Consider the following 23,872-nt stretch of genomic DNA (forward strand, 5'->3'; position numbering starts at 1 on the left):
TCAAGTAGGTATAACTCATGCCCTAAGGTAACTATAACGTGCGCCCCCACCACGTACAGTTTTCTCATCAATAATTTTACTACAGGTATTGCATAGATTATGCTATGAGTGATGTAATATATAGGGTAGTTCGTGCACCCTACGGTACTCTGCAACTCCAATCTACAAGACTACTATACTCTATGCCCCTATGTGACACTTTACTACATTCTATACCCATCACCTCTATGCCACTGTACTACATTGTATGGCACACTCCACTCCTCTCTCTCTGCAACACACCACTCTACTGTATGACTCAGCACTCCACTCTGCCACTTTTGTTCACTGTATGACACTGTACCACTGTCCAACACACTACAACACTATTGTACAACACAACACTGTACAGTACTCTCTGCCACTCTAATGGATGACACAACACTCAGCTGAACCACTTTACTGAACTGTACTTCACTGTATGTCACTAAATTGTACAACACTCTTCATCATTCTATGCCACTGTATGACACTATACTAAACGACACTCCACTTGACTCCATGACACTGTACAACCTCAACTGTACCATACTACACACTACTCCCCGGCACAACACACCACATGGCCCCTCTCCCCAGACTGATTAGGTCCCGGGGACCCCATCTCCAGGGCCCAGCCAATTAGTAAAAGGGGAGGGGTCCATGAGGTTCCCCCATTCCGTGCTGGTTTTTGCCCCCAAGGACCCCATCCCTCAGGCCCCGCTATTTAGTGGAAGGGGAGGGGTGGGCACGAGGCCCCCTTACCCGGGGCAATTTTGGCCCTGGGGACCCATTGCCCTGGGGCCCGGCCAATTGATGCTGGGTGCCCTGGCCCCACCTAGGGCACCCAGTGTGCACTGTTGGGGACCATGGGGGGGAGACTTAATGTCCTGTGGTCCTGCAACTCCCATTCTCCAGCGGGAGCTAGCATTGCTCCCGCACTCTGGAAGCAGCAACAAATGCTTCTCCCTGCATGCAGGGGCAGTTTTTTTTCTGTTTTCCTGTTTTGTTCATACTGTTTGCTCTCACTTGGCGTCGGGACCTGTCAAATCTCCTCCAATAAAAAAAAAAAATCTGTCCCAAGGGTCGGCACGTCGGGTCATGGGGTGATGGTCCCCTGGGCCATTAATGGCTCCAGGAGAGGGCCCCCTTCTTTGTATTGGCAGGCCCTTCCCTGGAAAAATGGTGGTCCCCAGTGCTGGAAATGGCCCAGGAGAGGGTCTGCAAACCCCCCCTTTGAAATCTCGTCCTGGCCCCAGGAAGGTGGGGGTCCCCGAGGCCATAATGGGCCCAAGAGATGGGGCTGGAGGGGAATCCGAGTGGGCCTCTTCCCTCCTAAATACTGCCCTTGCCTCAGGGAGGTGGCTGTCCCCAGGGCTGTAAACAGTCTTCGGGCCGGGGGTGTCACGTGCACTCCCCCTACCCCACTCCACATCTTCAACATAATTATTTGAATTTCCCCCCGAGACCTGACCCAACTGGGCTGAGGTTTAAACCAGCGCGAGACACCGTGCTCGTTTTTTAAACAAATTTCATTTTAACATTTTTTACAATATTTGCGGGTTGTCTGTGATTACTGCGGCAACATTAAAAAAAAAAATGCTTTTTGGTGCAGACAGGGTCGCAGGTCCGGGGAATTGAGGTATTCCTACCCGGCCCCCTACTCCTCTTTTTTTTTTTTTTTCCCTTTTTTGGGACTTTTCTAAGTCAGAGTCTCTAAATAGGTGCCAACACTTCATGGTTGAAGTGTTGGCAGCTAATCAGATTTCAGCATGAGATCTGGTGGATTCATAGAGGATCCACGTCTGTAGCTATACTAATTTGTTTTTCTTTAATAACTCAAATACTACTGAATGGATTTGCACCAATCCACAAAAAGGGCTCCTTCCTAGATCAAGAGCTAGCATTTTGCCAAATTTGGTGTAATTCCATCCAGCGGTTCAGGCTATAGTCTTGTCTAAAATTCCCATGGGAAATTGCACAGGGAAACACGCTTTGGGACTCTCTCTTTTTCTCAGCCCCCGCTTGACAAATCATCCCAAAACTTTCAAGACAGCACCTGAACTGAGGTGCGTACCAGTTTTGAAACATTTCTGAAGATTGGTCAAACTGCTCCAAAGTTATCGGCAAAACAAAAAAACTTTCCCTATGAAAACTAGGTCCTAACTATAACTATTGGCAACTGGCAATAGGTTTTATTTATATATATATATATATATATATATATATATATAACATTTTTCACTTTGAAAACAAAGGTTAGAGGGACGTTATAGTTAGGATCAGAATTTACACGCACAAACCATAGAAATTCATCTGTTATAGTTATTTCAAGTAACAATAACTCATGCCATAGGGTAACTTTAATTTGCACTATTGCCATGCACAGTTTTCTGGTCAATAATTGTGCTGCAAATGTTGCAGTGATATTATCAAGGATGTCATAGAAGATGCAATTACTGATGTGATATGTAGAGTAATTAGCAGTACATTGTGAGGGCTCGAGTTGTAGTTACCTTAGTGCACGAGTTATAGTTACTTGAAGTAACTCGAACAGCTGGATTTCTATGGTTTTGTGTGTGCAAATTCCGATCCTAACTTGAACATCCCTGTCACTTTTGGGTCTTTTATTGAATTTCTAAGAATATATATATATAATATATTTTTTTTTTAATGCTAATTCCTAATTATAAGGTCCCTGTAACATTTGTTTTTTTCAGTGAATGTCAAAGGTTTTTTACAGCAGTCGGGGGTTTCCACAGGGTCTGGCATGTAGCCAACCCACCATGTGCATCAAATCACCCCAGCCGTGGAAGGCCTTTGGGTGTGCGTGGTCGTGGGAGTGGCCACAGGGCCCGGGCTGCGTCAAACCCTGGGGCCAACCAGACGTGAGCTCATCCAAAGCAGTGAAAACGAGGGAAAAGCAAAGGGCAGGCACACAAAAAGGAGACGAAAAATCAAGGTGAATGCAGTGAGAACGAGGGAAAAGCAGGGAAAGGGCACACAAAAACTGAGTAGAAAAGCAGAGAGAAAATAGGAGCAAAAGTGATGTTGGAGCATGGGAAGAGCTGGGCCTTTGATTTGTTTAATTTGTATTCATTTTTGGTGCGGATTAATCAATCTCTATGATTTCGAGGCAACATTTAAAAAAAATAAAAAATAAAAATGCTTTTTTGCCCTGACAGGGTTCCTGGGAAACCTCAGCACCAGGGCTAGGGCATAAGGGTATTCCTACCCTGCCCCTTTTTTTTGTCTATTTTTTTTTTTCCCTTCCTCTTTAGTTTTGGGACTCAGCTGAGTTTGAGCCCTAAAATGGCTTCCAACGCTTCCTGGTTAAAGTATTTATTTACTCTAAAACTACTGAACAGATCTACACTAAATTAAAAGAAAAGGGCACTTTCTGGACCAAGAGGTACCTTTCTGCCAAATTTGGTGTAATTGCACCTAGTGGTACGGGCTGTAGTTTTTCAAAGTCCCTATGGAAAATTGCATGAGGGAAAAAGCGTTTTGAACACACACACACACACACACACACAAACACACACACCCACCTTTGTCAGCCCTGCTTATCGAATTTTTGCATGTTTTTTTCTCTTGCCTTGAAATTCAATCCTGTGTGCAATCTGAACGTTTTGGCGCATAATGTCTTAAAAGCTTCAGCTACAGTGGCAATCAGATAGTGATCTGGAATGCTACTTTCTGAAAACAAATCGCATTTGATCATTGATCATAGATCAAGTTGTCTACATGTTGGGAGGCCGGCAGTGTAGGAGCTTCCGTCATCCTCTGCGGCTGAACACCGGCTCAGGAACGACGCGCGCTTGAAGGCAGATGCGTTTATGCCGCCGCCACGTTATTGAAACACGGAAAGACAGTTTGGATTCCTGCTGCTAGGGCTTCTAAAGCTGCTCGCACTGTTAAAACAAAGTGCCCAGCCCCATCCGACAATCACCTGAATATGGATTTGTCTTCAAATACCGTCCCTCCACCAACTGGCGATTTAGCTCTTAGGGACACTTCTCCTCACAGCTTACCGCCCTCTATGACTAGCTCGCAAAATGCTGGTTCTGACTCTCCACTGGCAGAGGCTAGGAGCCCAGACTTGGACTTGGACTTGGATTTGGATTTAAATTCACAATCAATGAATAAGGCTAGCCCACCTTTGAATCAATCAGCCTTGAGTTGTAGCACCGAAGTTACTCAGAGCCGGGCTCTGGATATGGATGCAGCTCCAAAATGCTCTATCCTCTGTTTTCTGGACTAGTGAAGGGCCAAAAGGGTGCTGCTCCTGCATTGACTACTAACTCTGCCTCTGCTCCTCAGGCAAACAGCTCTCTACTTGATCTCTCTCGCGAGTCCTGCAAGTCAGTTTCTGTGTCAGGTATAAGCACTACAGCCGGGTCCCCCCCGAACTCCTCCGTTAATGGACCTCTTGAATCGGTCCAGGATCAGCAGAACTCTCAAATGGGCTTGTTCTCTCATGCACCCAGAGACGAGGCAAGCTCCGATATCCTTTCGGAAATTTGTTCCTTCAGATCTTATCTGAGTTAAAAGCCTTGAAAATCTCACAAAACTAGGCAAATCAGAAGATGGAATCACAACTGAATTTAATTTCAAGTAATATACAGCAACTTAACTCACGCATTAAGGAGATTGAACAGCGAGTATCTGACCTGGAGGATGCTCGTGTCTCTGTGGAACCATCAGTGGCAAAATGTCAAGCTGATTTCTTAGACTTACAGATTCGGCTAGATGATGCTGAGAATTGCTCACGCAGATCAAACTTGATATTTACGGGAATCCCTGAAGGGCGTGAAAATGGACAGACTGTCACAAACTTAATCACAGACCTTATCCTGCAGCATGTTCTCTCTGAACCAATCGATAAACATTAGGATCTTACCATCATGCGGGCCCATTGGGTTCCTGAAGTACAGTCACCCCATGCAAAGTATCCTCGAACTATCCTCGTTAATTTTGGTGATTTTCGGGTCAAGGAACGCATTCTTCAACAAGCAATTAAGAGTAAAGTACATCAGCTTCCTGGCGATTTCGCCTTCAACATTTTTTCAGATATGTCTGTGGTGGCTGCACATCGGAGGAGAGAATTGAAAGGGATGATTCCGACTTTCCAAAAAGCCGGTGCTCCAACAGGACTTGTACAGCAGTCTAAACTTAATTTGTTTTTTCAGGGACAATCTAATTTAATTCATACAGTTGATGCTGCTAAGACTTTTTCTTTCAATTCAGAAGCAGTCAGGCAGAGGGTAGGCGGATGGGGGGGAATATGATTAAGAGAGGGGGGAAGGAGGATGGACCTGGCACTGGGAAGGGAAATGCTCCTTCCGAAAGATGGATTTCATAGAGTGTAAATCAAATGCGTCTTTATGGTACTTACACTTCAGTCCTTTTCGAGTCTATGGTGTAGGGTGCCATGTGAAGGCACCCGGTTAAAGAAGGGTGGGGTTTGGGGGTGGAGGGTGGCCCCGGATTGCTCCAACGGGAGGGCCCCAGGCTTTGGCCACCCAAGGGTGGGGGGGGGTGGGTTGGGGCTGGGTGTCGGGTTGGTAGGGGGCACAGGATCCTGGTTTTCCACACTAAATAGTAGCTATGTGTATTTCAGAATGGCTAAGGTTATATAAGGGGTGATGTTAATTGGACCGGGTTTAGATCATTTATTTCCTCTGCGATTTTCTATGAGAATTCAATGGCAAGGTTGAATCCTTCATTGAGAATAGTTTTTTTGAATGTCAACAGGTTAAATAATCGGAGGAAAAGGTCTGTAATCGAAGAAAAGGATAGCTGCCCTAAATCCCTCGGTTATTCTTTTACAGGAAACTCATATCCCAGTTAAAAAAAAGTTGCGGGCTTCCATATGTTTAAAGAGATGGACGATTTCAAGGTGGTTGCTGCAGCCTCAGCAGCCCATAGAGGTGTTGAGGTCTTTCTAGCTAGAGGCCTCAATGCACGGCCGCTTGACTTTCTTTGCGATCCCGAAGGACGATGGTGTTGCGTGCACTGTTTAATTGCCAAAGAAAGATTTGTTTTCATTAGTTTTTATGCACCCTTGCTAGATGATCCAGCTCCCTATGTTGGATTGTTCCAGTCCCTTTTGCAATTACCAGGTACAATTATTATTGGAGGGGATTTTACCTTTCTTCAGGATCCAATTTTGGATACCACTGTTGGGGGTAAGAAACAACATATGCCTAGAGTTGCCAAAATCTTTAAAGACTATGTCAAAGTGTTGATGCTTTGTGATCCTTGGAGAATGAATGCCCCCCATGACAGAGAGTATACGTGCATCTCAACCCGGTTCATCGCGTTGATTTTTTTTCTGATATCTAAAACATTACGCTTCAAGACTCAGTCGCTGCAGCACTCTGGCTTATCTGACCATGCCTCCCTGGTGCTGGAAGTGTCTTTTTATTCGGAAGTCCCCAAGTTTCAGACTAGAAGGTGGGTCTTTAACCAGCAGCTTCTTCAAGATGAGGGATGGGTGCAGATCTCTAAGAATGAAATAAGTGAATTTTTCAAACGTGATCAGGGATCTTCAACTCCGGCTATATTTTTGGATTTGTTTAAGGCCTTCTTCAGGGGCTTGGTAATCACCAAGGCAGCAGCAGACAAATCTTCTCAGAGACAACAAACCAGGGCCCTAGAAGAGGCAGTGCAAAGGTGTTTAATTGCTTACCTACATGCTCCTTCGGAAAACAATAGACAGTCTTTTGAATTAGCTAAAAAGGCACTAGCCAACAATTGTCTTAAGAAGGTTGATATAGGATATCAGACTTATAAACAAAAGGTATATGAGGATAGTAATTTCACAGGCAAATGTTTGGCATGGCAGGCTAGGGATCAAATTGCTGGTAATATCATACATGCCTTGAGATGCCCTATCACTGGGGTTAGACATACTGACCCCAGAGCTGTGGATGGAATTATGCTAGGGCATTATAGGTGAATTTACATCCATGCTCCGGATATTGACCCTAGGTCTATTAAGGAATTCTTGGGGAAATTGGATATTCCTAGTCTTACAGAAGAGGACAGCGATGCTCTAATACAGCCGCTTACGAAGTTAGAACTCCTTGAGGTTGTCAAGAACCTCCCAACAGGGAAGGCTTGTGGACCTGATGACTTTCCGGCTGAATTTTATAAAGCTTTCATTTAAACAGTCATTGACGATTTTCTGCTTTAATTAATGGCCTACTTAGAGGCGGACAGAATATTCTTGGCTCTCAGGGAATGTGGTTAGTTTTCACAAACAGAATAAGGACAGGGAAGATTCTGAAGCTTATTGTCCAATCTCTTTGCTAAATACAGATTATAAAATTATTACGAAACTTTAGGCTAATAGGCTCAATGGGGTCGTCAATAAACTGGTGCATCCCGATCAAAACGGGTTCATAGCTGGTCGGCAACTTGCAACTAATACGCATTTGATTTAGTTGTATGGGATACACTCCTCACAGTATTGGCTAGCTATAAGGTGCCCTCTCAGATCTCTGCACTAATTTAAAGTTTGTATTCAAACTCTGAAGCTAATATTATTATTAATTCTGTGTTTGTTGATCAAGTTCAAGTACAACGGGGGACTCTGCAGGTTTGCCCTTATCTCCTATACTTTTTGCTCTTTTCATTGAGCCTTTAGCCATTAAAATTAGACAAAATAGTCAGATTCAACCCCCTTTAAAATCAATGGGAAAGATTAAACTCTACGCTATTGATATCATTGTTTTTGGATGAAGAACGTACTTCTTAGGAAGCGGCTTTTAATGTTTTTGCCGAATTTAACAAATTGGTGGCTACAAGATTAATATGTGTAAGACCGATATTATTCTGTGTGGCACCTCTTCTATTAAACTACTCCCCGAATTAAGACATTGTGTGAATACTAGGCCAAAGAGATACCTTGGGATTTATTTTTCAGCCAATATAGGAGACCTGTATGACCTTAATTACGCCCGCTGCTCTCGTAAACTCATGCTTTGCTTGCCCGATGGGGGTCTCTCCCCCTTTCTATACTAGGTCGAATTGCATTGATCAAAATGTCAGTTTTACTATTATTTAATTTTCTGTTCTCAGCCACCCCGTGTGTTAAAGAACATTTTCAAACCTCTGTGTTTTTTGTCCTTTTTTTTTTTTTTGCAAAATCAGATGGCCTGAGCCGCATTAAGCACATTTTATGTGGATAAAGAAAAGGGGGGGTTAGCTTTGCCCAATTTTAAAGATTATTACTTTGCCTTTATTGCTCATTATCTCACTAGTTTTAAAGCAGAACAATCTGTAGGTTCTACATTCTCTAATGACTTTCGTGAGTTAATATGTAGGGAGCACGATATTCGGAATCCTGCAATTTTGGCAAAATCTCCCCAAAAAGTTTGCTATAAGATTCTTAAATGGCTCCTTAAGAGAAAATCAGATTTTTTTTAGAAAATATGAAATCCCGAATTTACATTTCAGCACCCCCCTTACACAGTTCATGTTACGCTCTGGCGCTCAGCTCAATGCAGACTTATTAAGGAGGTGGGGGCAACTGGGAAACTCCCTTAAACAACCAGATGGTTGTCAAAAATGACTTTCTTTTGGTGGGATCCTATAATACTATGCTATACAGTCTAAGGGATATGGATATCCATTTAATCATTAATGCCCAGGCGTTAGTCTCAGAATTGGTGGATCCTCCTGGAATAAGGAGTGCCGGGTCGTGGAGAAGGTTATTGGTAGACAGGGATAAGGTTGATCTTGGGGCAAAGGCACAAAGAAAATGGGCTCGTCAGGAGGACTTTGATCTTTCAAGTGAGTGCTGGGAGAGCACTAATCACCTGAATTTCTCAGTTCTCAGAGGCGCGAACTGCCATCAAATGATGTTTGAACCCCGCAAGCCTTTTCCCGTGTGGTGCCCAGCTGTCCGGATCTCTGTTTTCGCTGTAAGGCAGCAGGGGTGGCGGGTTGGATACATGTGATTGGGACATGTCGATGTATACAGGAATACTGGGATGGAATATTCAAGATGCTAACAACTATGGCTCAGGTTATTAAAACTCCCAGTATCCGGTTGTTGTGCCTAGGCTTCGACCCCGAGGCAAGGCTCCCTTCTAGGTGGGAGAAACTCGTGTCCAGTTCTCTCTTGTTAAGAAACTTGCATTCTGAGCTATCTCCCACCCTCAAGAATGGCTGAGCAAGATGATGCAAGTCAAAAATCAGGAAATGAGTTAATCTAGTAGAATAGGAAGTGGTAAAAATGTTTCCTTGATCTGGGCGAATTCTTTTTAGACAATCATGGGTAAATCTGCTCTTGAGTCACCTATTGAATGAATTTGCATAGCTACCTAATCTTAGTGTTTCTGTTTAGAGCTCTTTCTCTGGGAACCACTGGGGAAATTATTGAGGACAAAGTTTGGAATTGCAATGTATTTTTTCTTTCTGTTATCATGGTGGATCCTGATAACGCAATAAAAAGAAGTTAAAAAAACAAAGTTGTCTACATGTTATGTTGGCTTGGACGTTCCGTATAATCTTGCATCAGGATAAAGATGTCCTGCTGTCGACTTCCACTTTTTTGTCAATCTCTCTTGGGAATCCAAGGATGTTATATAAGATGGTTGTGTGACTGAACCATGCATGGTAGAACCACACGTGGTTGAACAACGCGGTCGGAACCATGACCGTGTCTTTACCACGCATGCCTTTGCCATGAATTCTGTTGTAAAAGCATGGCTAGTAAAGGTATGTGTGGTAAACACATGCGTGGTGCAGACCATACAAACCTCCCTCTTAACTTAAGAAAGTACCCAACTCACACCCTCCCTGAGGCCTAAAACCTTCCCCACATTTAAATCAAAATAACCCCACCCGCCCTCAGCCCTAAAACATTCACACACCCCACATAAACTTCACCCCGTCCCCAAAACCTGGCCCCAGACCCTCCCCGCCCTGAGATCTAAAACCTTCCCCACCCCTAAAAACCAAAGTACTCTGACCACCCGCCCTGAGGCCTAAAACTGCTCCTTCCCCTGCCCTCCTCCCTCCAACCCCACCCTGCCCTAAAAACTATCCCGGCCCTCACCCGAACACTAAGACCGACCATAAAAAATTTAAAAAAGGCCCCCTCCCCCCAATCTCCCAAAACGGGCCCTCCCTCCCAGCCCTCCAACCCCACCCTGTCGCTAACTCTCCCTTCCCATCCCCACCCGCCCCAGCCTCACTTACCTGGCTGCTGCGTTCCTCTCCCTGCTGTGTTCCTGAACCACGCATATGCATGGTGCCTTAACCATGCATTTGTGTGGTTCAGGGCAAGCATGTTAATGTTTGCATGGTTACGGTCTGCATGGCTCCGACCGCATAGTAAAGGCCGTTTCCCAAATAAGATGGATGTTGGGCAAACCATGAAGTTTTACCTGGTAAGTCTGTATTTTTATATTTACCCCATCCCCTAATGAAAGCTTCTTAAGAGTCTCTTGCCAGTTGGAGCATATGGTGTGTGATGAGGTGGCATGGCACTCATGGTTGTTATCCCTCTTTGGGTATTCTTTTCAGAGGCATTCTTCTAATCTTCAGTCCTTTCTTTTCTTTCTCATATATTCCATGGACCATTTAATTGGTTGTAATTTGAACTTCAGGGCCCATTTCAGTACAGATACTAAATGTTGGTTGGACTTGGTTTGTTCCCTTCATCTGCTGTCTGGAGTGGCGTACTCTGTGAACCGCTCTTAACCTGGAGTTTCCTACTCTGAAATCTTCACATGCATTGTGATGAAATGTAGAACATTTTATTTTAAGTCTTAACTGCTGAATGTGCAAATACACCATGAAATATGTGCCCATGTGACCCGTGTCATTATGACATATATCTGCATCAGGTGAACAAGACCTAAATGTCAAGAAAGGTGTCCTTCCAATGTTTATACAAGCTCTGTGCAAACATTGGAGAAGATGTTTGCCTGAAGAGTAATACATGGGGGTAATGGTTCAGTCCACATCGTCATTGACACACTTGCCCTGTGACTGACTGTTTTTTCTCATCCATGTACATCCACATGAAAATGATTGTGCTTCAGTATGAGGGCTGGTTGGCCAATCTTGTTAGTATTGGTTTGTCTCGTTTTGTAGTTTCCTTTCATTTATTTCCTTCTCTCTTTTCATTTTAATGTTTAAGAGGACACTACAGCTCTTCAGGCAGTGCTAACGGGTTGCATACTTGCTGTTGATTTAATCTGCAGTGTGCTGCCTCCAACGTGGCCACTTTCTCTAAACCAGGAGACCATTATGGAATGTTAGTGTCCATTGTGTAGAATTATTTTACCATTCCTAGATGGCCAGCATGTTAGTTCTGAGAGCGTGTCCTTGGCTTATCTATTTAATCATAGTAAGTGGTCAGATGCAGCTTTAAGATCGATGAATCTTTTGACTTGTTTAAATTAATATTGTTAAATGTCATATAACACAGCAGTATTAAACAACAACAATCACCAAAGAAATAGAAATTAACGTTACTTGACCCATTTGGCCACGAATAACCACACCTTTAGTACCAATTAAAATGTTTATTTCCCTATATTAACAACGCTAAGGTCACGAAAATTAGTCTCAACACGAATGGTACAAATAAAGAAACATTATAGGCTGTCGGATTGGCCTGAAAAATCAATAAGAACGATAATCTCAATAGTTAGAACACTAATCAATAACATCAGTATTTGAGTGAGAGAGATAAAACACATTTGATTCAGAAATAAAACAATGTCAAGTCGTAGATATAGAGAAAACACCTTACTAACTTCCCATTAGCATGTTTGGCTTCATGCAAAAGTTTTAGCAACATTAATTTAGAAAACATCTAGCTATGGCACTATCAAAAATAGCAGCAGTTATAAAACAGTAGCAGCTGGTACCTGAAAAACAGAAGACAAACACCAATACACCGATAATACATTTACCTATCCTTAAGGTGATCAGCAACTAGGTTATAACTTCATCAGGAGGACAACAGCATCAGCATCAGGACAGGAACAGGAAAGGGGGACGGTTTAGAATTTGGACTATAAGATTACTAAACCATCAGAGCATCAGTTCAGTATCGAACAGGCATAGTAAACTCAAAAAATAATAAAGCACCAGAATGTCAGTAGACTGACTGGCAAAGCATGAAGTGTCAAAGTGACCGGTAATAAAGAAATGCTCCTGTAAGAAGCATGTCAAAGATATAATGGCTGTCTACTTCTCTGCACTCAAACTTTAAATTCAACTTAATAAATATTTGCCATTGGACAAAAACATCAGACGAAGAAAGAACATGCAATTATAAAAACATAAGATATCACAATGGCATAAAATGTTAGCTTTGAGGGCTTTGATTTGCTTTTGTTCCCTTTTAGTAATTCAAACTTATACTAAATGTATCTTGCACATTCTCTTCCGACTGCGCTCAGTGGGCCCTTTATCTTGGCAAATTCCAAATACTCTGTTGTTGTTCAGTAGTTACAAAGATATGGAAACTTTTCTTTGCACCATTTCCTCGAGAGAAACACGTTTTCATTAATCCATTACACAGAACAAATTCTTGAATTGAACTAAAGAAGTTTGTTACACAACGGACAAGAGGACATACAAATGTATCAACAGTAAGAACACCGTGAGTTAGATAACTTCTCACCGTGGCCTTGTCTGTTTGATGCCTGGCAGAAAACCAAGAAATACCCTTATTATTTCTGCATTTCTTTTTTTTTTAGCAAAGAACATGTTCTTAAAGAGACAGAATATCTTTCTCATTACTACGTTAGTGCAATTATTTATAACACGTGCAGTCCTTGCATTCAGTGGCGGCCACTAAGTAAGGCACAATTTTTGTGTTGACATTGATTTTTCATTTAAAGCATTTCACACATTAGTACATAAAAATGATTACGTAAAAGATAATTTTTAGTAATGATTTTCTGCGCTCACAATTCTAAATGTGGCATCCAGGCTGGTGCTTTAAAACAATAGACTATTAGCAAAACCCTTGCAGGATGGAACCCTGCTGCTGTGTTTAGTTTTGTTAGTGTAAACGTATGCCCACCATGTTTAGCTGGCAGCATGGTTTCTTTTTTCTGTTTGTATTCTATTAATTTATCTTGAATATTTGGGTGCATTTCTTTGGGTTTTATTGTGGTTCTGTCAAGGGGTGAATGCGCAGTGAATCCTTGGGTGGACAAAGGGATGCATGAGTGCAAATATGAATGACAGAATGCCTCTATGATGACTTACTAAAAGCCTAAGCCCATCAATGACACAAAAGGCACTTTCATTCATAAGCCATACCTTTTGGCATTGAAAGTGCTTGTTGTGCTATACAACATGTTCTTTTCCATCACCATAATGATAGCCATCCGTGGTGCCGAGTGTAGAGGAGTAGCTACGGTGTGCAATATTTATTGTGATCATCAAAACAAGGCTTTCAACAATGTCTTTCTATAGTGCAGCCTCCACCAAAAGGGAAACATGGGTCTGTAGAAAGGCTATAAACAAAAAGTAACATTAGGAATATAGGTAACTTAAAAAATAGCTGTAGATTTATGCTTTTGTGTGAGACAGTTGTATGGGGGCCATAGCCAACTCTGTATGGTTCTGAGTGCCTGGTCCCCAACAATGAAAACCGTTTAAATGGAGGGTGGATGTGGTTTACAATTGGAAAATATGGCAAAAGATATTACGATTTTAAATGACAGAGTTAATTTTCTTTTGTCTGTGGTATTGTTTTGCCCCAGGAATTTTCAGCAGGTTTTGTGAACAATTGCCTTTTTTGGCATATTTGGCACATAGGATTGATCAGAAAATAATATAATTTATAAAAAAAAAACACTTTTGGGAGCTTTGGTGATTTTTGAAATAACCTCTAGATAAAGTAACGTTCAGTTATTTCTAAAGCACATTGGCCATAACCCAGATTCAAATTAGACAACGTTACCTACGTGGGTCGGGGAAATTCCAGAATTTGCAGTTCTCAATGAAGGATTTTTGTCATAAATTATGCATTTTAAGTCCCACTGTATCAGTAACCGCCTGTACTGGTGAGAGGTTTAAGTACAACTCTGAAGGACAATCTTCCTCATTACAACGTATTCTTAAATGCAGAAATTTGCATACTAATCGGATAACAAAGATTAACTGTTAGTACATAATCTATATCCAAAGACATTGTCAGTGCTGTCAAGGAAAGGTATGATTTAGATACTGAGGAAATGAGAATGCAACTGACGAGGGAGTATTTTTTTTTTACCTCATGTGCAACTGTACTGCCTGAGGCCAGATCCTGCCAAGTCTGTAAAATGGATGAGTACTCAGACTCCGAGCAATAGCCAAGTAGCTTGTGAACTATGAAAGTGGTATGGCACAAGTACCTTTCTTAAAATGGACTGAACAAGATAGATGCCTTCTTCAGGCAGGTAAGAGGTTCTCTACCAGGGAGACTTTTGAATAAGATACGCCATTTTATTGCACATTTTCCAGATAAATGCGCCTGAAATTCTGAAGTTCTGAATATCTGTTTATTTAATATCCAAAAGGGTTATTGTGTGGCGTGCACACCTTACCTTCCCACTCTCCCTAAGAAAACCTTGAACAGATGGTGGCAAACTAGTCTATTTTTCAGCGTCATTAAGGCTTGTTAAACAATGTGTCACTACCCACTATTTTCCAGCAATCGGGCTATGTTCTGTGATGGAATGCCCGATAAGAGGGTGAGAAGGTACCCAAACAACGGCAAATCTGCAATACCATACTAATGCTAGAATACATACTTAACATAATAAAATGACTGTAGCTTTTCTTCCAGTTCTCTTTCTATCTTAATGCTTCCAGGTACATTCTCCGACATACTGCATGACTGAGTTTGTATTTGTAAGGGAAAGAGTAGAAAAATGAAAGTTTACATAAATGTCAAACTAACAGATCTTAGACAGGATCCCTAGACAAATCTGGCAGAGTTTCTTAGCAGTGCCACTGCAGAACTACATAAGGTTTATCAAATTAAAAAGAAGGCATATTACACCAATTTTTCATGTTCCTGCTCAAGTAGTGGTGATATCTTAGAAAGCTTTAATCATATACGTAATTAAATGTCTCCACATAAGTCATGACCATCCACTATGACAAATTCCCCTCTGGTACCAAGTAACAAAAGTCCTCAATAAGACCTCCAAACTCTATAAGAACCATTCAGATCAAATCTGCTTAAAAAATATTTCTGAAAAGTAATGATCTTGTCCAAATTATCTGCATGTCAGTTCCAAAAAGACATTTTGCCCTGAAATGCATTTACATTTTGGCAAGTTATGCTCTCACAAAAGGAAGCTTGTTATTTTATTTTTTAATGTAGTTTGGCTTCAAAGATAGCAGGATTTAATTTTTAGAAAATACACATGCAGTCCTAAACACCAACTTGTCATTTTCACCTAGACACACATCTATCACTGTCTCAAAGGAGCATATTCTCCCTTTCATGCCTATTTAAAATACCAGCAATGTTCTTCACATGGTTGGGATTTTCACATCCACTGTGCCAGAAGTATCCACAGTAAGCCATGAATGAGCACTAAATCCACCATCACAGTGAACTACAGACAAAGTAGCTGAGAGATACTGTCTCCTAAGAAGAGTTAGTAACTCTTACGGTCACAGAAATATTTAAATTTTGCAGTAAAGTGCCCCTTTATGTGTGGTCCCATCCCACCTTTTGTCCCCAGTGCTGATGAGTGTGACTCTTGGTGCACTGGAAGCCTGCTAGCCAGGCCACGGTGCTTGTGCTTTCTCCCTAAATTACTTTGACATGGTGATCCCTGATTGGCAAGACTTTCCCCCTTATAAGCTCCTAGTGAATGGTACCTAGGGCATAGGCGGTAAGGGGTCCCCATAGGCTGCAGCACAAGTTTGTTTCAACCCTAGGCAACCAACACAAATGACTGATGGCAGACCCCCCAATGCAGACTGCCAGAATCGTGCAAAATGCTAGTGTTCAACTGTGCCCTCTTCACGAGTGGCACAGTACTATGCACTGCTTTACATGTATGTAGGACACACCTAAGGTAGGCCTCTGCAACCCAGGGAGGGAAGGTGCATTATATTTAAGTTGCACACATATAAGCACAAGCTTATGTTTATATAGTGTCCTTTCCTTTAAGGTGCACTATAAGTGCAAACCGGTCCATAGGATCACATGAGACTTGAGCCCAGGCAATCTCAGACTGGTAGCTCCACTATTGTACCACCTAGATAAGTCAAGTTTGGTGGCAAACAACTTGCCTTCTCTCCCCCAACACCAATCTGGTGTTCAGGGATGGCTGGCATGCACCCAGGTGGTTGCCCACCTGTTTGCCACCCATCTTTGTGCTTTGGCTGAGCAGCCCAGTCTGTACACTAAATTGTGATCTCTTCCATCTTAAGAGTGGCAGAATAGAGGGTTTTTGGGTTGATAATGGTGACCTGTCTCACTCGATGTGGTCACCTTAGCAGTGGATTAGCTGTCGGAGCTAGCTGCCCATTGGCCACTAGTCTCCACACCCCTAAATCCAGGATTTAAGGGGCGCCTGTAGGAGGCTGCCCTGGTTTGTAGTGGGTACCCCAGGTACTTACACCTTATACCAGGTCCAGTTATCCCTTATTAGTGAAATGTAGTCAGAGTTCTAGCAGCTTAGGCTGTCTAGAGGTAGCTGTAGCAGAGCAGCTGAGGCTGAGCTAGGAGACATGCAAAGCTCCTGCAATACCACTATGGTTACACAGTACTTATACACAATAAAAGACAATACTCCGTGTTACCAAAAATAAAGGTACTTTATTTCAGTGACACAAGGCAAAAAATATCTTCGAGGCAATACTCTTTCTAGAAGTAAGTATTATAAACAATATATACACTAGAGACCAAAATCAGGTAAGTAAATAGTCACAGAATAGTGCAAACAGTAGAAAATACAATAGAATGCAATAGGATGCAGTAGGCCTAGGGGCAACACAAACCATATACTAAGAATGTGGAGTGCGAATCACGAATTCCCCCTAGGCAAGTGTAGTGTGTAGAGGAGTGCTGGGAGTGTAAGAAAACCACAAAGGTGAGTAAAATATCCCACCCCAGAGCCCAGGAAAGTAGGGGTAAAGTACTGCAAGTTTCATCAGGACACACAGGTCGTGATAAGAGTTATTGCAAGAACCAAGCAAGACTGCAAGCAGCAAATGGTGGATTCCTGGACCTGAAGACCTGTTAAGAGAGGAGACCAAGTCCAGAAGTCGCAGAAGATTCCAGGAAGGACAGGCGCCCCTGCCAACCTAGAAGATGGTGCAAAGGAGGATTCTCTGGTTAGAAGAAGTCTGCAGAAGAACACCAAAGAAGATGGCTGCGGGTTCCTGCGTGATGCAAGAGATGTCCCACGTCAAGATGTTGGATGCTGGCAAGTTGCAGCCCTGGATTCGTCCATCAAGCCTTGGTTCAAGCAATGTTGCGGTTTGCGTCAAAATGGTGCTGCCTGGACCCAGGAGGGACCTGGGGGCCTCAACTCGGACTGAGGTGCAGAGGGGGCTCCCAACACTGTAGGGAACCCACATATGAACAGGCAGAACCCACGGGAGTCCTGGGACACTGGGACAATGAAGGTGCAAATTGGGGTTGCTGCAGCACTACAAGAGAAGGCCCCACGCCACGCCACAACTCAGCGAGTTGTGCGTCGCATGATGGAGTGCTGGGGACCTGGGCCACGCTGTGCACGAAGGATTCTTGCAAATAGTGCACAGAGGCCTTAGGAGCTAGAGATGACGCAGTGCACAGAGGTACCGTCGCAAACCGGGAAGGCAAGCTCTTACCTCCGCCAAATTTGGACAGCTGTACCTTAGGACAGTCTGGGTCGAAGGGGGTCCACCACCTGTGTTCCAGAGAGCACACTCGTCGCTAGGAGAGGAGTCCCAGAGAACCGGTCGTTGTGTTGGAAGGTGCCTCCTGCAGCAGGGAAGTGACTCCGTAACTCCACAGGAGATTCATTCGGTTCTTCTGGTGCAGGGTGAAGGCAGGGAGTCCTCAGAGCATGCGCACCTTGGAAACTGTTGCAGTTGCTGGCTGGAGCTGAAGATGCAGGGTCACAGTAGCCTTTCTGGATACTTGGTTGCAGGTACAGCTGCAGTTGATCCGACGGTCAGAAGCTGAAGCAGATGTTGCAGGGGATTCCTGGTGGAAACTTGCATGCTGAATCTAAAGAGGAACCCACAGGAGAGACCCTAAATAGCCCTGAGAGGGGGATTGGCTACCTAACCAGGTATGCACCTATCAGGAGGGGTCTCTGATGTCACCTACTGGCACTGGCCACTCGGAGATCTCCAGAGTGTCCCCACACCTTGGAAAATAAGAGACACACTGGAGAAGCTCTGAGCACCACCCCTGGGGTAGTGATGGACAGGGGAGTGATTACTCCCCTTTCCTTTGTCCAGTTTTGTGCCAGAGCAGGGACTGGGGGTCCCTGAACCGATGTAGACTGGCTTATGCAAGGAGGGCACTATCTGTGCCCTTCAAGGCATTTCCAGAGGCTCTGGGAGGCTACCCCTCCAAAGCCTGTAACACCTATTTCCAAAGTGAGAGGGTGTAACACCCTCCTCCCAGGGGAAATGCTTTGTTCTGCCTTCCTGGGGACTGAGCTGCTCAGACCCCAGGAGGGCAGAACCCTGTCTGGGAGATGGCAGCAGCTGTAGCTGCAGTGCGAGACCCAGAGAGCTGGTTTGGCAGTACTGGGGGTCCACGGTGGAGTCCCCAGGACGCATGGGATTGGCCCCCCAATACCAGATGGGGAATGAGGGGACTATTCCATGATCATAGACACCTTTCATGGCCATTCGGAGTTACCATTGTGAAGCTACATATAGATATTGACCTATATGTAGTGCATGGGTGTAATGGTATCCCCGCACTCACGAAGTCCGGGTAATTGGCCTTGGACAGTGTGGGGGCACTTTTGCTAGTGAAAGGGTGCCCTCACACTTAGTAACTTTGCACCTAGCCTTCAGTAAATGAAGGTTAGACATATAGGTGACTTATAAGTTACTCAAGTGCAGTGAAAATGGCTGTTAATTAGTGTGTGCACTATTTCACGCAGGCTGCAGTGGCAGTCCTTTGAAAGGGTTTGTCTGAGTTCCTCATGGGTGGCAAAAGAAATGCTGCAGCCCATAAGGATATCCTGGAACCCCAATGCCCTGGGTACCTAGGTACCATATACTAGGGACTTATAAGGGGGGTCCAGTGTGCCAATTGGAATTGGTATATGAAGTCACTAAACTATAGTGACTAATTTGGAAGCAGAGAGAGCATAAGCACTGAAGTTCTGGCGAGCAGAACTTAGTGACACAGTTAAGTACTACTGACAGCACACACATTAGGCCACAAACTATGAGCACTGGGGTCCCGACCAGCAGGATCCCAGTGAGACAGGGAAAACATACTGACAAACAGATTGAAATTTGGGGTAACATGCCAAGAAAGATAGTACTTTCCTACTACACCCCTGACACCAGAACCTTAGTTCTGACCAACAAACTTCAAAGAAGGACAAAAAGAAACTCTGCATCATGACAACCAGACGCTGCCCACTTCAGCAAGGTAAAAAAGGAATACCTTTGTCCCTGAGGCAACAGACTGGTAACTGCATGGTCGACTCTTGTCCTTGGCTGAAGATAATCACTCCTGCCCAGAGGGACACCTGTGGAAGACTGAAGCACCCTTAGACTCCCCTGGACTGGTGGCACCTGTCCTCTGCAAACTGCAGGTTAAAACACGCAGGATCCAAAGTTTCGCCAGCCATTGGCCTCCCGTGGGTTTGTCAAAAGTCAGGTGGTCCAGTGTATTCTGGGAGTCGTGGTCAAGCCTGCCTCCAGGTTTCAGGCCACTACCTCGCTCCCTCCGACCCCAGGAAGTTCCCAAAGGATCTCTGCATCTTTACTGCTGCCACGGTTTGTTGGTTGCCAGTTTGGTAACTAACTCTCACACTCAGTGCTGCAGGTGCAGGGCAGGAGATCAGTTGCAGAGTTCCTCAGGGCTCCTCATTGAGCCCCACACTATTCAACATCTCCATGGCCCCGCTTGCATCCATCGTCGGGAACCACAGGCTGAACATCGTCTCCTACACCAACCATACCCAGCTGATCATCTCACTGACCGGAAGCCCCACTACTGCCAAGAAGAATTTCCACAACGGGATCGAAGCTGTTGCCGTCTGGATGAAGGATAGCTGCCTCAAGCTTAACTGACAAGAAAGGGATCCTTATCCTGAGACCATCCACATCAGCCTGGGACGACTCCTGGTGGCCATCAACCCACGGCACCCACACCAACAAACCATGCACGCAACCTTGGCTTCATCCTGGATTCATTGCACTCCATGACCCACCAATTCAACTCAGATGCATCCACCTGCTTTCACACAGTCTGACTTCTCCGGAAGATCTACAAATGGATTCCAAAGGACTTCTGCAAAACTGTAACCCATGCCCTGGTTACCAGCAGATTTGACTATGGCAACACCCTTTATGTCGGTACCATCCAGAAGAGCCTGAAGAAACTACAGCACATGCAAAACGTCTCTGCCAGACTCATACTGGACGTTCCCCACCGCAAACAGCTCTCCAATCACCCAAGAGACCTCAACTGGCTTCCTATCGAGAAAAGAATTAACTTCAAACTCCTCGTCCGCGCAAGGCTCTCCACCACCAAGGACCTGCCAACATCAACCACTGCATCACCTTCTACTCCACCACCAGACTCCTCCTCTCCGCTCAACAAGCACTAACCACTGTACCCCACATACAGAAGACCTCGGCAGGTGGAGGATCCTTCACCTACCTTGCGGCAAAAAGCTGAAACACCATGCTCCTGCACCTCAGGCAGTCACCATTGCTACCTCAATTCAGGAAGGATCTTAAAACCTGACTCTTCAACTAAAGCTCAGAGGACAAAACACCCTTAGCACTTTGAGGTCCTTACAGGTGAGTAGTTGCGCTTTATAAACGCTGAATTGACAGTGTTCGACCTACAGCCGACATCTGCAACGTATTTCCAGCTGAGATTTTGCATCCTCTTGTCAGCACAGTTGTGTGTGTTAAATCAGCTCCAGCGTGAGTCCCATGAAAGATGGACTGATGTACCCGAGACACAAATATGTTCTTGCTGTACATTCAGTGTTTTGTAATCCCACCAGTTGTTTGATGCTGAAGAGTATTGCTCTCAGGTCCTGTAGCAAACCATAAAGTACTGCCATATTTCTCTGTTTCCCCTTTAGCACTCCTTGTAAAACAATTTAGATAAAACATTTGTAAAATGATATTCTTTATTGCAGTATTTTTCCTCATTGTTTGCAAAGTTGATTTGGGAGAGATCCCACAATTTCTGCCTGTAGCGTGTTGAACTCCTTTGCTTCACTTGCTTGGTGGATTATGGCACTGGTATTACAACATTTTCCAAGGCTCCTTTTAGTGCCCAGTCCATCAGCTCACATAACCATCACCTTAATGACAATCTGAATCCTTCCTTTTCATCTCACATTACCTCATCCTCACTTTAACTCGACCTCAGCTTCACCTTTACCCATCCTCACCGGAGTTCAACTACACTCTAACTTCCAACTCAGTGAACCCGTTCTCATCTCAATCTTTCGTCATCTGATCATGCTATTCTCGTCTCATTTCCACACCTTTCATCAGACTGCTGCCTGCCAGAGACTGTTGACATACGATTTGGCCTTAACATCCCTGCTGTATATTTTTGTTGTGAAACAAAAATGTCTTCACTGACAACCATATTAAATACCTACCTTTTTGTTGTTTTATTACACTTTGAATGTTTATTCAAGATTTGAAAAAACAACTTTTCGGGGTTAGTCAACTCCTGATGTCCTCCATCTGTATTTCTGAAGCTGTCATCACTTCTCTCTTCAGCCCTGCCTTTTCACTCTGCCCTTCTGCGTGTACTAACTTGCATTACCTCCCCTTCACCATACCCACTGTTTCACAAACATACCCCCACTTTGTCTCCCTCCCCTTTGTCTCCCTCTTCACTTGTAAGCTCAGCATGTTTATTGCCTTTGGCCTTGTCAGGAGTACAACAGCTGTGCATACATCCTTCTCACACTTGACATAAAATTGAAACCATCGCAGTGTCTTTTGCGGAGAAGCCATGTTTTGCGGGAGCATTTAATCTGAATGAAGTTATCACTGGCCTTCATGCAACACCATAAACAGCTATCGACAAACTGAAGTCTTTCAAACACCTGGTGGTGACAATAGTTGCAGTATGCACTAGGGATTAGCATGGACGTCAATTCATCCAAATGCCAGGGGTGGCGGAAGTGACATCACACGCCATTTCATCTTTACTTTCACTCACACACACACATGCTTACACAAACTCACATTCACTCATACACGCAGTCTCTTACGTAAGCACTTTCGCCTGCAGACATGCGCATAACATACATTTAAAATTGTTTTTTTTTTATTTTCCTCACCTACCAAGGAAGGTCATATTCTGGCTACATGTACTCCATTTTTTGTTACACTAATAGTGAATAATATATTATTCGCTATCCGTGTAATAAAAAAAAACGGATTGAAAACAAAGAAGTGGAGCCCCACGCAACGCCCGTGAGGACCAGCTGCCCCTTTGCTCCTGGCACTGATTTTGCCACTTCTGAGACTAAGGGGCTGTAAGGGGCAAGCCAGGGGTCGCAGCTGCAACCCCTAAATGACGTCCATGCGGAATAGTACTACATTGCACGGAAAAACACTACAGAAACACAACTTCTGGTAAAAGCAGATACTCCTGTGGGATGCAAGATCTAGTAAAACGTGAAAAATATAAACAGACTGCTTTGTTGACATACATTACCTTAAGGGTGTTTACAGTCATTCTTGAGCAGTCTATTTGTGTTTAGTATTTTTGTCTGTAAAGTTTAGAGCGTGATTTTGGGGTCCGATTCGGATCTGTTCCAGAGTCTATTTTTAATTCCTGATATTTCTGAGACCTGTCATGACTTACCCATTTTAAAGATCTCTGCTGCTGTCATAGATGTTGGGATGTTGCAGCAGAGATCTTATTATATTCCACGTTGCTTGCATTCTAAAGGTGACTGTGCCTATAGCACTGTTTGCCACTGCCACGAGTAGTCACCGCAGTGCCAGGCTTTTTGAAGTATGTGCCAGATCAGGCTATCACAACTCTGACGCTTGCTGGTAATGAAATTCACCCATTATGACAGAGGGCATTAAGTGAAAGTTACTCACAGGGCAGATGACAACCGACATAGACAACACTGATAGCAGGTTCTCGGTGGGGATGGGGGTGGGGTGAAGGAGACACAAATATAGACTAGCATGCCACTCGTGAAGGTGAAGGTTTCGTCCTCAAAAGGATAGAATGCTTCACACTTATTTACCGGTCACATACTTTAATGAGACACGTATTGGTTTCTGCGCAGGCTATTTCGGGGACTTTCTAGTAATGGTACAAGTCTTTTGGTGGTCCTCGGGGTCGTGTTGCTTGCTTTACTGCTGTTCTTTTTGTGTTAAAGGTGAACATATGGCCTGGTCAGGCCTATCTAATGCCCTCCCTCCGTGAATATGCCCTTGACTGTATATATATTTTAAGTCACTGAGGAGGATTGCGTTGCATTGCAATATTACCTAGAATCACTGCACCGTACCTTTCCGTAGCCGAATGGGGGGAGGAGGAGGCTAGACCATAGTCCTTGGCCTCTCAGAGTCGAGTGGCTTCCATGGATGAGTTCCACGTAGCAGGCCATCACAATGGGAGTAGCACAGATGGATGTATAGCAACGTTAAAACTCAATGTATT

General features: G+C 44.0%; 1 protein-coding gene across 1 annotated transcript in view; it reads left to right on the forward strand.

Annotated features, from left to right (window-relative positions):
- Positions 1-23,872, forward strand: part of SH3GLB1 (SH3 domain containing GRB2 like, endophilin B1) — a 184,843-nt gene that overhangs the window by 160,326 nt on the left and 645 nt on the right. The gene's annotated exons all lie outside the window — the stretch shown is intronic.

The sequence above is a fragment of the Pleurodeles waltl genome, chromosome 4_2, assembly GCF_031143425.1.
Source record: "Pleurodeles waltl isolate 20211129_DDA chromosome 4_2, aPleWal1.hap1.20221129, whole genome shotgun sequence".
Lineage (NCBI taxonomy): Eukaryota > Metazoa > Chordata > Amphibia > Caudata > Salamandridae > Pleurodeles > Pleurodeles waltl.